At 37.0% G+C, this 20571-nt stretch overlaps 1 long non-coding RNA gene across 1 annotated transcript; it reads left to right on the top strand.

Moving 5' to 3' along the window:
* Positions 1-599: 599 nt before the first annotated feature.
* Positions 600-17769, top strand: LOC146767063 (uncharacterized). Its single transcript, XR_014956150.1, has 3 exons — positions 600-1609; positions 2585-2788; positions 2938-17769. It is a non-coding gene; the product is annotated as an uncharacterized LOC146767063 (long non-coding RNA).
* The last annotated feature ends 2802 nt before the right edge of the window (positions 17770-20571 follow it).

The following is a 20571-nucleotide window of genomic DNA, read 5'->3' as shown; positions in this document are numbered from 1 at the left end:
ATTTTGGGATATGTTCTTGTCCTCATTTCTTTGTCTCTATGATGACCTTTATTGTCAGGGCAAGGGCAGGCACAAAGACGTGTGATAAGTCATATGGTGAAGATAACTGCCTGGATTTGAAATATTTATTTATAAAGAACAGTGTTAATCAAAAGCAGACAGTTTATCCTTATGAGCACTGAGTCACAGTTTTTTGGATCCATAGGGGTAACAAACATGAGTATAGACTACATAAAACAATTATATGAAAGCTATTTTGCAATGAAAAATTACCTTGTTTTTAAGGCAAATTGAAATAAAATGTTCCAAAAAACCCTCTAGTTTTTCTACTTCAGTGGAAAGAGATGATTGCCTTTCACAAGTCATCATACCATTTTCTCTGCTCGATGCCTCAGCCTAGAAAAGGTGATCTGAATTATTCCAGTACTGAAAATATCAAAGAGCAATGGGTTGGTTTTTATGGGTCACAACAAAAAATTTATATTCAGTGTTTTTGTCTTGGTTTGTATTTAACTTCACCAGCACATTCACTAGCAAACAAACTGTAAATAGTTGCTCCTCTAGCTCCACTATCTGAGGGAGCAACAAGCATCCATAGCAATTGCTATGGATGTACATATTTTTGAATGTTCTTTTTTTTTTTTTTTGACTTGTATTCTTATTTTGACTGTCCCTGAAAATCTGACCTGATTACAGGTAGAATGTAGATCTTTATTTGTTGGCAATTGCAATTCAACTAATTATTTAATCTCCTGTAATTTTTAATAGCTTTTATTGTTTACTGCTAAATATTCTTACTATTGATAAAGAGCCAGTCTCTGAAATCTGTTGCTAAGCCAACTTGCCTGCAATGATTTTCAGTGATTTGACATTTAAAAAAGGATCACTAGTGTATTTATTTCCTGAATTCTACTTTTTGACCAATTCTTAATCACCTGCTTCTGAGTGATTACCACTTAACTGCAGGTGGGGTATCAACACAACAGCTGGAATGTCTCCTGCTTATTTGAATGGCCAGCACCAGGGATTACCAGGATAATTTTGGACCTCTGAGGAAAACATAAGCAAGAAAAATAAAGAAAGGCCTGAATAGATTTCAGACTATCATATATGTTAAAAAAAAATCAGGATGGATTTCTGCAATAAAACTAAAGCACAGGATAAATGACTGATTATGTACCTTTTACCCCTTGTTGGTGAAGTCTGTGGGGATTCATCTCAGGTTTTTTAAATTAGGGAAAATCAAACTAAAACCTGCAGCAGTTGGGTCTCAATTTATAACAAGCATTTGTAAAAGTTCATTTTCTTTTCTCCAATGACAACAAAAAATGCAATGAATGTTTTACAGTTAAAGTTCTTTTGTGTATAAAGAACCACAAAGTTATTTCCTCATTGCAATGACTGTAATTGTATTGCTTCAGATAACCCACAGACATTTCTATAGGACAGAGAACTATTCAGTACCATGTGAATTCAATCCTTTGCAGAATTATCACAGCTGGAGGATAGGGAATAAATGATTGACTGAATGAAGGTTTGCAAAATCTTGCCCTACACTGACGCAGAGATTTCAGCTATTCATGGGATTGTTTTGGGGATCTCTTCATCAGTAAGTTATTTTGTCTATAAAACTTTCCAACAGTCCTGTATTTAACTATGCATATGTCCTTCTTTTTTCACATTCGAGATCTGTTTAAGGTGTGTGTTTTTAAAACTGACTTTCCAAAGACTTAAAAAACTCTGTATGATGCACTTTGGGGATTTTTTTCTAAGTGGAGGATTGAAGGCTGATTCCTGTGCTTAGATGTTTTATTTGAAGATGAGCAGTAATGAGAGTTTAAAATGTACTTTCTGCCCACATGCAAATATTGCTCCTGAAATCCTGCCACTGAGAGAAATTAGCCTGAATCTGCTGCCAGGTGAAAGAAGTAAAGTGCTATTTTGCTGGTTTAGTTTGCTTGTAAAACCAGTATCTAATACTGAAATTGCCTCTGGAAGTACAGAGTTAAAATTTAAAGAGTTTGAAAAGAAGGCATTCAGCTGTTATCACTGTTAGAGACCCTACAGAATCAAGATTATTGAGCTATATTTAATCTTTGCACAAATGGCATTTACATTTGTGTATTGGTTACCAATCTCCAGTTCCTTCCTCTCCCTTTCTTTGACCCTGATATACAACTTCCATGTGAGCTGGATGCTTTGGAAAATGAACCATTAGAGTAAAGGATAATTTTTTCACAACTTTATTTTTATCAAGTGAAATAATTTCTGTAATTAGGTGTGAAGCAGGACCTGAAACCTTGTAGCCAACATCTGAGAAAAGGCTTATGGGAAGATGGGCTTGTTGTCTAGTGCAGCCTTCTCCCTGGCCAATTATTTAGCTGCAGTGTGATGTGCATCCATCTACAAACTGGAACTTACCAAATGGGATCAATTGCGTGCAATCCACAGTTTTTTGTTGTTGGTAGGGGTTTATTTATGTTTTATTACTGTTAATTAAATCATGAACAACAAAAAATATTAAACTGTCATGCATTCCATGTCAATATTGAAACTCTGAGAAAAATATCACCTGCTTCTGCAGCTTGTCATTTGGAAAAAATAGCACAGGATCCACTAACCAAGCAGCAAAACGAAAATTATAAACCAGTAAGACTGAAATCTCCACAGCATCATCTTTCTGTCAGCCTTTCCCCAAGACTTAAATTGTGAGATGTCTGCCAGAGAAGTAACACAAAATGCTCCAATACAAATAAACAAAATACAGTAATTTCACCTAAAAGTTCAGGTATGTTTTTCTTCTTTCTAAAGTACTGCTCATATGTGTGTGTGTATATCTATACCTATATATAACCACACTCATGTACATATATATATATATATATCTTGGCTCGATACTTAATCATCTTCATTTTGTGTTATCCCCATGCTTCTTAGCTTTATCCAGCTCAGCAAAGCTTCAAGGAGAGAAATGGAGTGTGCAATTCAGTCCCAGACCACAAGTATCCCTGCAATATCTTTCCATATGCCTTTTCTCAGAAGTTAGCTAGAAGGTTTCAGGTCCTGCTTCACACCTTCCTGTGCTTAGATGCTTTATTTGAAGATGAACAGTAATGCAAGTTTAAAATGTACTTTCTGCCTACATGCAAATACTTCTCCATTTTGGTGTTAAGAGGGTCCTTTCTAAGTTCACTGCATGCTACTTAAATAATCTCCTGACGTGTGTGACTCAGTGTATTTACTGAGCTGGTGTAGCTCATACTCTTAATTGAAAACCAATGAGCTCAATAACATTCCAGAAAAATGTCAATAGTCTGCCTTATTATATCACAACCTTTTCAAATATTGTTTCTCAAGTGATTTGAAAGTTAGTCACAGGACATGGTAAATAGCAATTTGAAGAAAAATATGACTGATTGTGTCTAGATCCATGTTATTTGTAGACCAAGTACCTGATTAATTTTCCAATAGAGGTAATGAAAAATTTTTGTTTGACTTGAGTTGAAGTTTTGTCAGACTCTCAAGCCTCCAGGCAAATTAACCAATGGAAAGAAGTGTGTTAATGTGTATGAGCAAACTCTTGCCTAAACTTCTTAAGATCTGAAATGTCTGCAACAAACAGATGTTACTGAGTATGTCTGATGGACTGATCAGGTTTTAATTGTTTTCCAGATGGACAACAGTGATTTGAGAACATAAATTTGAACATCCTTCAGTATAGAAGGAGATATTCTTTTCCACTACATGTAATTTGCTTATGGAGTTACAAATGATGGCAATTGGGAGTGAGAGTAGCAAAACATTTTCCTGAGCTAAAAGCTATCTTCATAGTAGCTAGGTTTGTAAAACAAGACTAGACATGAGAGGATTACTTACTAATTGCATCTAAAGACAACTGAGGAAGATGGGCTTAGCACCATTTTTGTCCATGTGCAGAGACTGACATGAGGACAGCTCTACAGCATTCTGCATGCCCTGAAGACTTCCATGCATGGCTTGCTCTGAATTTATTTCCCAAATGCACCACTGAATGTGAAATGTTCTCAAAAGAAAGCTTCATAGACCTTGGTTTATCACTTTTCAATTATGTCATGTGAATCTGTTGACATTGAGAGTGAGTGCTATACACCCACTGGTTCTGAAACTCTTCTGTTGTCTTTCACCCAACTTTATTAGCAGTGGTTGCAATACTACTTACCATTCTTATGTACTCAGGTTCTGTCATTCTTTACCTCTGTGCCAAAAGAAATAGCTGTTTTTTATCCACTGTGTTCCACTGCTAAATGTCTGTTAGTCTCCAAATGCTAATTAACTTGATTTGAGGAAATCAAACCTGTGAGGCATTTTTTCAACTTTGATAGATACTAGGAAGTAGCATTTGGGCAACTCTGCATGTATAACTGAATATAAAGCAAAAGCTTTATAACTGAGCATCTAGAGGAACTGAATATTCCTGCCTGCTTGAGCTTGGAACACATCAAATCTTTCAATTTCTTGGACCTGCTCAGGCTGGCAGAAATATCATTAAGGCAAAGTTTCACATTAATTCCTTGGATTTATCCCTTGGAGCTTGCAAAGGATGAGCAACAATGCAGTGATGTTTGCTGATGGATTAGAATTAGGTAGCCTTGTATCAAAAGGTGAAGAGATAGGAGTTAAGGCACCCCTTCCAGAGTCTGCACATTCATAGGTTTAACACATTTTCTCTTCTGCAATTAGATATTAACATCTAATTATAGCATGTTTCATAGATATATGATCCTCATGAAATAATTCAGACACTCCCAAAATATTTTAGTATCTTGCCATAATCAAAAATAAGAACTTGAAAGTTCAGCAGAATTGACTGACTTCTGGTTTTCCTAAATGACCAGTATCTTTATGGCTTTAGGTGGGGTGGGTATTAATCATGTTTGTAATGTCATTAAGTTTAATGGGACATTACCCCATAGGTCTGTGGGGTTTTCACATGGCATCACTGTTCAACTTTCCTGCCAAGGAGTCCACAGTGGGTGCCCTGTGAGCAACACGAGATCGCTGCTTACAAAGGCTTGAAGGAATCTAGCTCAGAGTTCAGTCTTCAAGTGATTCACTGCTGTGTGCATGTAAGAAGCACTTGAGGTATCCTGTCACTTCTCCTTTAGCTGGGCTATTTCAGATGGAAACAAGACATAGACCAAAAGTACTATTTGCAGTGTGCTTAAGCATCAGCCTGCAGGGTGTGTGTGGTCTTTAGGAGCAGGTACAATTGGTTCACGTTGAAAAGTGAGGTTTTAGTTTATAATGCCCATGATGAATTTATTACAGAATAATTGCAGACATGTTCTTTTCTTTTTGCATTAGTGAATCTCTAGCATGTTTGGTCAGAAAATTTATTGAGAAGACACCAGAATATTCTATAGGTTTAACCACTTTCAAAAAAGGCAATGATAGCACATCACAGGATGTCCTTGGGCTTCAATGAGTAAATTCAGAATCCCTGAAATGATTACTTTTATCTCTACTTTAAAGGGCAGAGTAAAAATAAGCCATGAAATCTCTTTTCTATTTACATAAACAACAGATTATCATACATAGGAGCACTCATGCCAGTACAGCCTAATGAATTTACAGAACCATTTTAAGTATACCACTGATAAAATTTAAAGATAAGGTTAATTTCAAGGACCTGTATAAATTTGTTTTAATGATGAGATGTGACTTTAAATACATAAATCTGGTGAGAAATTTACCCAGCGCTTGGTAACTATAATTTTCCACAAATTAGCTTACACAGGAGTATGGTTAATGTGGGTGGAAAGAAGATCTCTGAGAGTTTCTCTCCTTAAAAGGTTTCTCACTATCCCAAACCACCTTGTATTTGTCACAGTGCAAGGATATACCTGGGCAGTAAGAGCAGAGCTGCTGAAGTTTCTGTGCCTTGAGGCCCACAGAAAATGCATGACAAAGATAAGAATAACCCAAAATTTCTTCATGATCAGTCTATCCTCATATGTTGTTTTTCTTCCTCAATTCTTTTCTCTTAACAAAAAAGACAAAGTTATATTTGTGATAAATCCATCAAAAGTCATTGCCCCACTCTAAGACAACCTAAAAACCACTCACCCCTTCTGCACTGTTAGTGTTATTTGAGAACTGGTTGTCCACATAACTAAAGTTTAAGCTGTAGATGCTCAGTTCAATTCCTATAGAAAGCACAGCAATTTTTTTCACAGTGAAACTTCTTGCACAGCATTAGAGTTCCATGTTATTTTTATTTGGCAGGATTCTGTGGAGCTGTTGTTTCCTTGTTATTGGTCTCATTAACTATTCAGATAGCCACCTGTTTTACTGCACTATCAAATACAAAAACATAAATTGTCCTGCACTAGTTGTTTTTTTTTTTAACTTTATCTTCAAGACCAAGTTTACAGTAATTTTATTGCACATACATTAGAAGGACATGTAATTCTGATTCTAAAATTTTCCTAAATTCAAGGAAACTATTTATTAAATTTAATTACAACAGCCATAAAAATATTTGTAGGAATTTTGTATAAAATGTAAGTGGCAGAAATATTTTGTCTTGCGATTGGATCTTGACACTTGATACCATTAATTTTTGAAACAGGATCTTCAGAGGTAGCAAACACACTCAACTATGTCCCTCCCTGTCCCAGAGTGCTGCAGACCAAAGCCAGAGCTCCTGCACCCCCCATGGCACAGGGCTGACACAGCCTGGTGTGACCTGTCTGCTCCTCGCTGGCTGTGCTACAGCTGCCAGAATCAGAACAACAGGGCCATACTTCCTCCTATTTTTATTCTATTTTAATTGAGTTTAGAAGATGAAAACCAAAAATCCAGCCCCTGGTGACCAAAGTATTTCCATGAACTTCAGGTACCATAGCTGAGAATGCCTAATGAGTCATAATTTTGCTTCCTTGGTTTGCATTGCTTGATGATACTGCTTTGTCTTGCTATTTTTTAAACTCATGGTATATTCAGTAAAGGTTTGTCCTGAAACAGTTCTGAGCCCAGGTATTTTCAACGAGCTTTCTTGGCCTGAGCATCCCCATGCTCAGCATACATCACAGAGTCCCTGCTGAGAAATGACTCATGTTATTTAGTTTAGGCTCAGCAGACTTTATTATGGTTTTATTTGCCTTGTTCAGATACAAGTACTTTTTCCCCCTGAATTACTATTACTGTTCTTCACACTTTTATAGGTCCAATGTGAATGAGGCACCTTGCACTGGAGGTTGAGGGACAAGGAATAAAATCCCACAGCATAAAACTATCTTGCAATGCAATGAGGATTTCCACAAAAATTCCTTTCCCAAAAGAAAATAGACTACTTCTGGTCAGAGTGCAGCAAAATGGGAAGTTAAAACCTTAAACAGATCAGAGTGGACTAATTAAGATATTTATTGTTCATGTGCTCACATCAATTATGGGAATCTTGCAAAACAAATATGCAACAAATCTGTTTTGTGAATTATGCTGATAAGAAGTGAGACCATGAGGGATGGGAGGAAAAGGGTATGTGCTTCACAGATGGAAGGCTAGAAAGAAAATTAAAAGTCCCTTGCTGGATTAAGTTTTCAATGGCTAACGTTTTTATATCCGGAGCCAGATTATCAAGTGAGATCTCAGCCCTGGGAGAGTTTCTGACCACAAAGCCCACCCACTCACAAGAACTACTTAATATGTAAAAGTCAGCTGAAGTCTCTGACTGTTGCTGGTACACAGAACAACCTATAAGTCTTCCTGTCATCTATGATTTTAATCTGCAATGTAATATCAACCATTCAGCAAAACCCATGCACTCAGAATATTGCTTTGTCTGACCCTGCTGAGTTATAGCACAGACAGAAATTAAACAACCCTACAGGTTATTTCACTGCTTTCTCCATCTAGAAATAACAGACCATTATTTTGTTTTAAGTACAGAAACAGTACCCTGGACTTCATATTTACAATAAAATCAGAAATACGTTTCTGGAAAGAGCTTGAAAATAGTTTAACTTTAAGAGATTATAGGATAGTTCTGTTCTTCTTCAAAAGAAGACAGAATAATAAACAGACATAACTCCTCTTTCACAAACACACTCACTATAATTTCTAAGCTCTGTTGCTGGAACAATTCCTATTCTATTTCCAGCATCCCAAAGAGCAATGACACACAGCACTCACTACAATGCTCCTTACATCAGAAATAAAAGGAACAAGAGCAAAATGAAAGTGAACATGGACAGACTTTCCATTACTCCCATTTTCTAAAGTAAACCATTTTTCTCTCTTATGATCTGCCCCTGCACATAGCTGGTTGATGAATGCTTTCCCTTACTTTAGATGAACCATCTGTGTCAGTAAGGCTTGCAAGAGAGAGCTCTATTCAGCAACTAAGAACTACTGCTGGCTAAAAAATAGAAGTGGCTTTCACAAGCTATTTTTTAAAAAAATTCTTTATTTTCATTATATTTTGGAACCTTATATATTCCATACATTGTAAAAAATATTTTCAGTCTTGTCAGCTCTAAGAATTATTGAAAGTGAATTGTTAAACATCTAGCTTTGAACAAGGTGCTAGGGTGTGAACATTTTTGAATTTCCTATACTCTGCAGGGCTTCTGGAAGAATTAGAAATTTTATGTTAAAATTGTAAATATTCAGGTTTTGCCTAGGCATTGCTGTTTTATATTACACGGTTTAACCGGATCCAGATAATGTTTTAATGTGCATTGCTAGTTCAGAAGAATTTAAGACTCAAGCACTAAACTGATAATTAGATTGTTCCTTTTAGTGCACTGAACACATCTTCATCTGGCATGCTTTACAGTCAGTCCACTATGTATGATACTGTCCCAGTACAAGACTCGCCCTGTCTTGTCTTCCTGATTAATTAGAAACAGATTGTAGCCAGAGCTTTGACTGGTGGAAAGTGATTGTTACACAGCCAGGGACAAATTATTTTCCCACAGAGCCACTCCAGTATTCTAAAGCCAAGTTTAAAAATATCACAACATTTTAATATTTACATTCATCACTCAAAAAATAATGAACACATGGAAGAATCTGTAAGATACAGCATTACAACTGTCATTGTTCATTTTATGGCAGAGTACAGAAGTTGATCTAATTCTTCAGTTGTTGCAAAAAACTGGTTTTGGGGCCAAATTCTTGCAGCATCTGTGTATAACTATCCAGTCCAAAATTAGCAGTGAAATGCAGTTATACAGGCAGGAAGCTGTTTATCCTCTGTTATTTTCTGTATGGTTTCCTATACCATGCTTGGGCTCATAACTTAAGAAGATCCTTTCTGAGCCACAATGTGGGGAGTGTGAAAAATCCAGCATGCCAACTTCTGTGTTATGTTGTTTGTACACTCAGTGCCTCCCCAGGGGGAGAAAAGTTTCTAAGAGGTTTTCATTTTGGTTTTACTTCCTCTTGTTGTTATTTTTTCTGTTTATGTTTATTTGTACTACAGAAGCAGACGCAAAAGAAATGTTCCAACCTGTCTCTGCTCTCTACTTCCTTCCTGGGAGCAATTATCCTGCAGCCCAGAGTAGCTCCTTTCTGGCCTGTCCTCCTTGGAGAAGACTAAAATCTGAGCTTCAATGTACTGAGTTGCATAAAGACAGAGGAGTAAAGCTTTACTTAAATCTTTCTTCCTAGATAATATCTACATAATTCCTTCCAGTAACTAAAGGAGGTTTGTAAGAAAGACACGGACAGAATTTTTAGTAGGGCCTGTTGAAATAGGACCAAGGATAATGGTTTTAAACTAAAAGTGAGTAGATTCAGACTAGATAAAAGGAAAACATTTTTTTTATGAGAAGGGTGGTGAAACACTGGCAGAGGTTGCCCAGAGAGGTGGTTGCTCCACCCTTGGAAGAATTCAAGGCTGGACTCACATCCCTGCCTGGGAGAGCAAGGGAGTGCAAACAGGGCCAGCAGGACATGCAGAGAGCAAAGCACACAGTGGGAGCATCACAGCACTGCAGCAGAGACAAAGCAACATGCAGAGGAAGAAAATGCCCTGGGATCAGACGGGTTACACACACCTATAGGGATCCTCGTTTATTTTTCCTTCACCAAAAAAAAAACAGGCAAATTTTTCATCAGCTTCCTCAAACTAAACTCAAATAGACGTCCTGGCTCCTGAGCATAATTGGAATGGGCCTATGGTATAGATGTTCAGGGAAAATTTCTCCTTATTTGTTTAGATCAGCAAACAATGTTGTCTGTAGCTCAAGTTAGGTCTCTTCGTTGCTAAGGTATGTTTTATTTGAAATTTAGTTTATATACTTATTGTGAATAAAATTCAGAATGTAAATCACCTGAGAATCAGCACCATTTTTTCCTGCAGTTTCTCACATTGAGTTTTTATTGAGCTTCACTTCAGTTTCTGCCTGTTACCAGGATTATGCATTTTGAAACAAAGGATAAAACTCTTCAGAGTTTTGTAAAGAGATAATTTATTAAATGAATCTATAGTTGTCTCCTTTTTAACACATTATGTAACATCAATTTAGCAGAAAGTTGATGTCACTTTCTGGAGATTGCTAAGGTGCAGACACTTTTTCATTTTGCTGTTGAGCAGCACCTAATGCCCTGACATCTATGGGTACTGGAGAACTATGTATGGTTATAGCTTCTGAAAGCAGGCAGCACAACACAAACAGAACAGTAATATTTTGTACAGCAACACATGAAATTCCGAATTTTTTTATACATGTCTAAAATATCAAGTGAAGTATTTCTGGGGCAGCACTGTTTGGGGCTTTTTGGTGTTTATTTAAAGTAACATTTTCCAGCGCAACTGAGAAAATTCTTAGCGTCTATAAAAATAATTCAAAATGTGTGTATGGGATACTAAACAGAGGTATGTTTTGTTCCCTCTGTGTTTTAAAACTGCTTTGTTTTAATATGTTATAGTGGTATGGAGTGGATTCTTGTCAGCTAAATTAAACATATTTTGTAGCTGGCACCTGTGTGCTGCAGACAAGCAGCTACAAAGAATATTATGTTTGCCCAGCCATTGCTTAAAGTATTTGGGGAAGACTGTACCTTTCTCCATCAGGTAACAAAAATGTCAAATGAGTTTGGAAAAAGGAAGCCATGAAAGAAAGTTTATAAGGATGTGTTTCTATGGCTAGCACTTTTGTCAGGTTTTGGACCAAGTCCCTCAGCTGCACTCCTGGTGCAAAATTGTATCCTGTTATGTGATTTTCAGAACTCCAGTGCAGATGTGCCATTCCTTAGAAACATCACAAGTTATTTGCTCAAAGAGAGAATCAAATCTGTGTGAATTCATTAAGTCAAGCACAGAACTGTAAGTACATATGATGGGCCATATGTTTGTCTAAAGAAGTTCTGAATCAAATGAATGAATGCTTACACAAATAAACAGACGTATACACAAGTGACATATCTGATATCATTAAGAGACATTACACATCCCTTCTTGAATCCAATCCTTTTCTTTACCCATTAGCTGGGGACCTAAATTAATTAAACTGTAATAAGTTACTTTCCTCTGTGAAATTTATTTTTGAATTCTTCCTTCTGCTACAGTCACAGGTTTCCACAAAAGGAGCACTGAACTGTCACATAACCCCTGGGTTAGGAAAAGTAAATACACATTCACACTGAAGCTAAAACAGATTTAGTTTTTTATAAGCTTTTATAGTCTCATGTGAAATACAGAAGCAACAGCTGGGATTTTTAACATACATCCCACTCACAGCACAATCCTTCCACCCATCTGCAGAACAGCTATAATCATGTTCATTAGCTTTTGTGAGATTAAATTTATATTTATGTAACCCTTCGATAGTCTTAATTATAAATTTAGAGTAAGGTAACAGGTTTGCATTTCTTCATCCTCTCTCACAGGTATCTTTCCATCTTATTAAGATATTTTCCCTCTATTCTGATGGGGATTTGGAATAAAAAAGATTGACTTCCAGCACCTGCTCATCAGATACACTCTTGATTTCCATATTGTGATAGATACTACAAATCTATCTTTCAGCTCATTAAGCTGAAAATATATCCAATTTTACTTTAAAAGAGCAGATGTTTAAGACTTGGGACTTTCCAAGCTCCATCTGGCATTAGCCCAACAGTAAATTCTTTTTTTACAACTGTGAAAGCATCATGTTCCTGGAAAAAGTTAGAGGACAATGGAAGTCTGTGGAAGCAAGCCTGGGATGGAGAGATGCAAAAATATGCAACTAAATCTCATGTACTTGCAAACTTGAACTAACTAAAACCACCACTTAGAGTCCCACAAAAACACATTTTAGATTATACCTGCTAGTAGGTTTTGAAGTCATATTTTATAAAATTATATGTGTTTTAGAAACTGCTTGGCCTTATTTTCAGGTTGTCACTAAGTCCATGGGCATGAGAGCAGCTGCATTAGGTCAGATCCAAGTTCCACACTGTCTCACAGTGCCCAGGGAAGGCAGATGCCCAGAACCCAGTATCAGACAAGGCAAGCATACAGGATATTTCCCTTTAAGGTGTCTAGCTGCTTGCAGCTCAGTGCCTTTCTGAAGCAGACATCAGATCAATGTGTTTGGTAATCCTCAGTGGACTTCACAGTTTTTTCCTCTGTTTTCACTTTCATTAACTTGTGCAGTCCCTTTCAACACATAGAAAATGTTTCCTTCTACATCAGAGGCTGCAAAAAGCAAACTACTGTCCCACGCTACCAAGTGGGATCCTGTATTACTTTGGTAGTAGAGAGAAGCTTTAAATTACTCTAAGAAAGCAATTCTGTCTGTTTTTATATCAAAGGCCATAAAATAATTACTTCTTTGCATAATTTACTGATGTTAACAGGAAATGTGCAGATTTACAGTGGGTTTTCGTCCTTAGAATAGATGTTATTTTGATTAGTAGGCCTCTGTCATCTGTGTGAAATACTGTATGCACGGACTTATTGCAATAATAGCAATGGATTGTGTCAGTGGTGCATACATATTATATGAAGTAACAGAAGTGGCATGTCTTTAAAATTTCTCCATCAGTTATGCACAATCCCTGTGGACTGAAATTCCATACCAACAGACAAAAAGTATAATAACAGTACTATATGACCCAGCTGGGAATGGTGACAAGGCAGCACATCTGCTGGAGATGTAGGAAGGATGGCAAGGATTAATGAAAGCAGGCATCTCATGTAGACAGAAAATAAATAAATATGCGAGAAAAAGAGCTAAATTAATCTTTTTGCATCAGTGCTTATTAATTTAAAAAGGAGCTTGAGGAAGTTCTCAATACAGGAGTATTATGTGTGAGGAGCTAACAGATTGCAGTGTCCATAGGACTGCTTTGAAAAGAAAATGACAAGAGGAGTAGTAATAAATACTAACCTTCAGGAAGGCCTGATAAAATTGTCTGTCAGAAGACCCAAAATGGACAAAAGAGACTCTGTTTCTCATAACACGTAATTTAAATTTGGAACTCATTGTTACTGCACTTAGTAATTGTAAATTTCTTAATGGGTTCATAAGGTAATTAATGCAGTGATGAAAGAAAACACACCAAAGCTATAAAGCACAATTATAGTGATGCAAACTCAAACTCGGGAAGTCTCTAAACCATAAACACATGAAAACTGGGATTATGTATTGCAAGAATAATAACTCTCAAGTGATACCATTTCCAAAGTATCTGTAGTGAATCACGACTAAAGACAAGTCCTAGGCGGTGCTTATGAGTTTTGACCCATCTCAGCTGCTCTTGTGTCCCAGGGACTCCAGTTAGTGGAAGTTATGCCCAGATTTGCAAAAATGATGGTACCAAGTGCTTTGTTATAAAGCAAGAAGAGCTTTTTATACTTTCAAGTGCAAGAAAAATCATTGCAAGTAACACTCTTCACGCAATTAATAATAGAAGATGTAAATTTTCACTCTGGTGGGCTTTCAGAGTGTCATCACCACTTTTAAAAATAAAGAATGTACTCTATAGAAGGAAAAAGACAATTAAGTGGGAGATTATTTCTCTTTGTACAGTAGTTAAAAATTTCCATACAAATATTATTTGTGATCTTCACTTATACTGTGTTGGGAAGATACAGCTGTTCCAACAAACCAGAAAAGTATGTAGTGAAATAAAACCAGACTTGCTGGGGGAAAGGTAAAAATATATAGTATGTAAACTGTATGCTCTGAGGAGACAAACTTCTTTCTTCATTCTGCACTCTCTTTACTCAATGGCATTTTTCAGTATCTGCAGGAAAAAGATGACTGGTTTGTGAAATTAGTATGCGTTTCACCATGCAAATGCACAAATATTTGGCTGTTGCATATGAATATAGGAGATGGAATTAATTTTGTGTTAATGTTCAGAATACTGAAATGTTTCTAACCGAGACTTTGAAAACAGAATTCAATTGGTGACAGGGTTTTATCACATGTAGTTTATGAAAGAGAACACTCATTTAATTTTAACTCCTAAAAAACAAAGATAGTTTGATTAAACTTTAAATTGACTTTTTGCTCAGTAGCAATGAACAAGTATAGAACAGCAAATCTGTAGTTTCCAGGATTCCCCTTCTTGCTCTTCCTTTATGCCATCACCAGGGATTTCCCTGACTGCCACAGGCTGCCAAAGATGACAGAAAGCCACTCTGTGCCAATGGCAGCCAGCTCCCTCAGCACCTTGGATGTGTCCTACCAGCTTCACAGGCTTGTGTTCTGTTCAGTTGGCTCAAGTGATCCACAGCTCAAACTTTATTTTCTGTAGGAGCTCTGCTGCAAGCCAGTGAGGGCTGGAAGGTCCAAGAGAAAACCTTGGCAGTGAAGGCTGACACACAGAAGGCACTGAGCACTTCAGGTTTTTCTGTACCCTCTGTCACTAGGACAGAGCAGCCCGGTTTTCCTTAGCCTTCCTCCTGTTCCAGTGGCTCTGTATGAGTGTTCCTTGCTGCCCTCCACATTCCTCAGCAGTTTTGATCCCAGAGGATATTTGGCACGGCTGGTTCTGGCCCTGCATGCCCAGTAATTATTTCTGTGCTTCTTCTGGGTAGTCTGTCTCCATGTTTGCTCTCTGTATGTTCCTGCTGTGCTGGACCCACTCAGGGCTCCTCATCTCCCTTACCTTGGCTTCTTTCCTTCAGGATCCTCTGTTCTGCTCTAAGAGGTTATCCTTAAAGATCAGTCAGATCTCCTGGGCCCATGGTCCTTCAGGTACCTCCTGAGAGATCTTGTATGCCTGACTGAATCCTAATTTCATCGTGCTTTAGGTTTTAGATATAAGGCCTGTGTCTTTCCATCACAGTACTGTATCCCTCCAGTCCCAGAAAGGCTGAGCTATGCAGCCACACAGATTCTGACTCCTGTTTGTCTCCCACACTGTGGGCATGTGTGTACTGGCATTTCAAAATGAAATCAAACCCTAAAGTTCAAATCCTTGCTCATTAGGTTAGCAATCCTACTTGAAAAAATGGTCTTGTCCCACTTAGCCAGACAGGTCTCAAATAATATATTTTCTTGTTTCAAGATCAGCAATAAAAGAAGAAAAATCACTTTTCTTGCTCCTCTAAACCTGTCCTTCAAATTTTCAATTTCAGCCTCAGCCTGTCCATTTTATTCCTGCTCTTTGCATCCATGATCTATATTAAAAAGATATATATTTTTGTCCTCTCTTTATCAGTAACTCTGCAGTATATTGGTCAAACAACAAGTACATATTTGTTTTAGAATTACTCACCTTGATATGTAGTCTACACTTTCACAACCTGTTTAATTCTTTCCACATCTTTTTTCCTTTTGAAACACAACACAGATCCAAATAAATGATTATTTAATCTTAAACATTATACTTCACTATTCAAAATGTATCTTGCTATTGAAGATATTTTTTTCATTTTTTGCTGGAGGGAAATATATTTATATAGAATTAAGGCCATACTAGTGCACTTTTTTTTATTTTAAAATTACTTAGGTTGCATATTTAAATATGGGTGAGGAATAAATTCTCTCTCAAAATAACCATTATACTTTTGTTTATTGTCAGAATCTGCCATTTGCCACGAGGTTATCACTTTTTCCATCCTCCTGGGCATACATCATGGTACAAATAAATTGCTGCAGCACATTGATTCCAAACTGCTGAATTCCTGGTGTCTATCACAGTATTCAAATGGGTTTGAAGAAAAGCATCTTTCCCATTGCTGAGGGCTCTAAAGTAAAAGTGGATTAATAATTCATGTTTCAAACTTGCTTCCAGCACAGTCAGCGGCAAACCTCTCATTGCTGCAGAGCAGTGTCCTGCTTCCTGCACAGGCTTTGGGCAGGCTCTGGTGTGGACACAGCCACATGAATTAAAAGTTCCCATCAATATAACAATCCATGTGTGACAGCATTGTGAAGAATGCACTCCTTTATTTGCTGGGTGGCAGTAACCAGACTTGTTCAGTTGAGAACATTTAACAGGAATGCAATTGGACAGATCTTCCGTCATTCCGACCAAGGCTAAATTTAAGTAGAAGCACCAGAAAATATAGGTCACTGATTAATTCACTGAGATTCTGCATTCTTGCTCTGCAATAATCACTTAATGGCAAGTTAAAGCAAATACTTCAATGTGATAATTAATTCTGGTTACACACTATTAAGGTCAGAGGAGCTAACAGATTCACTAATGATTTCTATTTTAGAACATGGGACATTTCAATCAAGCATATATAAAATAGCAAAATGTAAGGGAATTTAACAGTATTTACTGGCTTAGTACATGATTAAACACTGACTACTTACTACTGCTCAGCATGTAGAGGCATTAAATGCTGCCATTCTATCAAAATATACGCAATACTTCTGCTGAAATAAGCACTTTCAAAACTTTTATTAAATTGAGTTATAACTTAACAAAAAGTTCTGAACTTAGTTAATATAGTGACCGACAGAATAATAATTTTGATCTCTCCTACATCAGAATAATTTACACATGGAGAGACAAAAAAGTCTTTTATCTCTAGACATGAGAAACAAAGCAGGGATACATGAAGGTTCCCAATTCACTTAGGAAAGCCCTTTTTTCAGCTCCTTACACCCTCCTTATTTTGCATCAAGGTGGATGGGACTGTATTGTTAAAGCTGACTGAGGTACCTACTGTAAAAGGAGCCTCCAGAGAAACCTGTATTCAGAGATCCAAACCAATGGGAACTAACAGATCTTTATACATTATTAAACATCTTTTTTTCCTCCCCAGGATTTACAGCAAACCTTTCTGCTTCTTTCTGGCTCTTGCTCTTCTTTTTTAAAATATGCAGACATCACAGAGAAGGGTTTTCACAGATTCAGGAGAACATATTTCATTTCTTGAGTATCCCTTTCCTACAGATTTAGACAGTGAGTAGGAGAAAGGAAACCTACATCTTCTTTGTACTTTATTCAGTTCTTCCTTTATACTGTTACTGAAATTATTGGTAGTTTTTCTAAGCCAAAATCTTAAGGAACAGCCTTGAAAAACAAATATTGATTATGAATGTATTAGTACCACTACACCAATAGGTTGTCTATCTAATTAATCATAACATAGAGTGAAAACTAGTATTAGTCCCATCTGCATCTGCCACACTTAACTCTAAATGACAATATGAAATGTTTATTAGTCTCATTGAACTGCTTATCCATCTCACTGACAACATCTCAAACCATATATACTTATTTATCACCCTGGTGCCAATGAGTTGAGCTCTCAATTTGAAGATATTCGTGGGTGGTGAAAACAATCCTGGCTTAGAATTCCCTCTCTACTTCAGGTCCAGAATGAAGTTCAGAAACTTCATTCACTAATGATGTATGGGACAATGAGTTTCCAAAGAATATTCCTGGTTTTGACTACTTGCAACTCACCCCACAGTCCTTTACAGGGAGGAGGAATTGAAATCTCAATATCCTTTCTTTAATTTTTTTTTAAGTTTTGTTTCTGAAGGGGATGATATTTTATGTATTCCTTCTGTTTGTTTTTCTAAAAAACTTTGCAATGGGTTGTCTGATTTCAAACATGTCTAAAGTAAAAAGAAAATGCTCAGACATAAAGTTTCAGTGAGTTTTGTGAAAACTAGATAGTCCCTGCATTAAAAGGACATTTGAGTTAGTACCTCCACATTGGAAAATCATATAGTGCAAGGCTCAGCATCATTCTGTTCTTTCTGGCACACACCAGCAAAGCAAAAATCTGGCTGATGTCTCAGAAACAGCTGCAGCATAAATTGCTTCTTGGGGAGATAGGAGTCAAGAAGGTGCAGAGAGCTGGGGTGCTCCCAGAGAGATGGGTGTTGGAGAGGGTGATGCAGAAGCAGAAATGAGAAAGCAAGCTAGAATTATTGGAAAGGTCAGGAAGTGTAAGACTAAAGGACAGAAAGTCCTAAGGAAGATGAGGTGCACTAGGTTTACTGCTTACAAAAAATCCTGGTAAAATCAAGACACTTGTGTGAATATACAAGTTCCTGAACTTGTCCTCGTTCATTGTCAGATTTTCTGGGCTGCATTCTGGTGTTTGCAGGTTAGAGAGACTAAACACCTTTAATCCTACTAGCTAAGACCAAAAAGTCCTTAAATCACTTAGGCAGTATAATTCACATAACTATCGGTAGTTTAGAAAATTCAATTTACAGGGCATTAAAAAAGAGCAAACTGTGTTTTCACTGGCTGGCAGAAAAGCAATTTATTAAAATTCTGCATGCCTAAAATTTGGCTTTCAGATCTTATATTAGCCAGAAGTTTTTGAATCCTGTAGTTTTATCTTCTTCTCCATTTGCACTCTAAGTGGGTTTGTATTATTAAATAAGTTACACAAATTGCCTAGTGCATAGTCTCCTCTGATGCTTAATCAGAAGGTAAGCTCAGATTCGTATGTCATCAAGCAACTTTAAAAGGCAATAGAGAAAAATATCGCCTCAGGAGCTGTTTGGAAGTATGAGACTTTGCAGGTGTTTTGGAAAGATCTTTGTTGCTGAATCCCCCATAAACACGATGCTTTGCCACCTTCCTCCCCTCTGACATCTGGCAACAAGACTTCATATACAATGACTTATGCATGACCTATTTTTAACACTCATAGAAGATGTTAATGTGACCCCATTTTTGTGGCCCATTTTTGAAGGCATTGTATCTGCTACAGAATCTTACATATTACCACTTGGCATGGAAAATCTACCTTTTGCTTCAGTAGCAGTTTCACTGTTCACCTTGCCCTTTTTGCCATTGTCCTGATTTAAGTTATCAATTTGGCTTACAGAGGTGACCCTTGGCCAGTTATCACAAGAGGAGGATTAAATGATTGCTTCTGACTCCAAAATAACTAAAACTTAGTAAGACATGCAGCAGATCTCCAGTGGGAAATGAAGCACATAGATTTCAGATTTTTTTGGTTGTTGTTTGGATTTTGCTTCATGGATAAGATTGCAAGAATAAAAAAATTAATTTTTTTTAATGATTAAAAATTGTTTTGTTGTATAGGCAGATAAAAACTATAGCAATTTGGACTGCGTTTGATTTTTGAAAATTTCTATTTATACATCCATATAAAATGTATAGTTTCATATCCTTTAAAGGATGTTTTAAACATAGATCTAACCATAGCATTTTAAGTATTTTGCATCCATAATATGTGTTTTCCTTCTCAGCAGGAATAGTTAACATAAATAGTGAAGACTATTTCCAAATGGGTATTTAAAATCTGTTAGTGGAAACTCAGATATACTACTCTTTGAAAGGGATTCTGTGGTCTTAATTTACAATGACCAGTCAATGAACATTTAGGAAGGAAATGTCCATGCAATAAGCCTTAATAGTGCCTTCAAGAGAGTCAGGAATAAGCTGTAGGAGGAGAAAAACTTTTCTCCTCAGCTCTGCCCTGACTCTGCTGATCACTGTGGATGTGAAACAAAACCACGACTTTGACTTTGTCCAGTCACTCTTATGCCCAGTGACACCCCTAAAATACTTGTGCTAAAGGATTGCTTATCTGTGTATCTCTGCTGCAAGGAATGGACAGAGGGCTGCTGGAATTCTTTCTCCTTCAGCTTGTTGCCACTCAGTCTAGTTGTAAATATTTACTATCTGAGGCAATTGCTGTCTTACTTAATAAACTTCAATCTCTGCCATTCTCATTTAATGATTTATAAAATAATGTGATTTCCTGTGAGTGCATTATGCTACCTTTTGCTGCTAAAAAATTTATTTCAGAAGAGAAAGAACTGAGAAAAGGAGACATCAACTAAAGGCTCATTATGGAAATGAAGGCATCTTGGACATCCAGCAGAAAGCTGCATTTGTGTCCTAACAACCAAATCAGCCTTGTAACTTACTGTTAAGTGAAAAAAGGAGCTGCAAAGTTCCCCAGTGAGGGATGGGTGCTGGCAACAGCATCTTACCTGACAGTTTACTTTTCCTCAGTTCTTCCTATCCCCAAGGAAGTGGCATTTTTTCATTACTACAGCTGTGCCATAGTTCCCATAAAAATGAAAAGGTGGATGTTTAACATATGGAAGCATTCAAGACCTCCAGAATGTGCACAGTAGGTATGTGCTGAGATTTACTGCGGTTTATCTCAATAACAGAAAT

Source organism: Lonchura striata, chromosome 6, assembly GCF_050655825.1.
Source record: "Lonchura striata isolate lonStrDom1 chromosome 6, ASM5065582v1, whole genome shotgun sequence".
In the NCBI taxonomy this organism is placed as follows: domain Eukaryota; kingdom Metazoa; phylum Chordata; class Aves; order Passeriformes; family Estrildidae; genus Lonchura; species Lonchura striata.
Note: the sequence above shows the minus strand (reverse complement) of the source record. Positions and strands in the feature narration are given on the sequence as shown.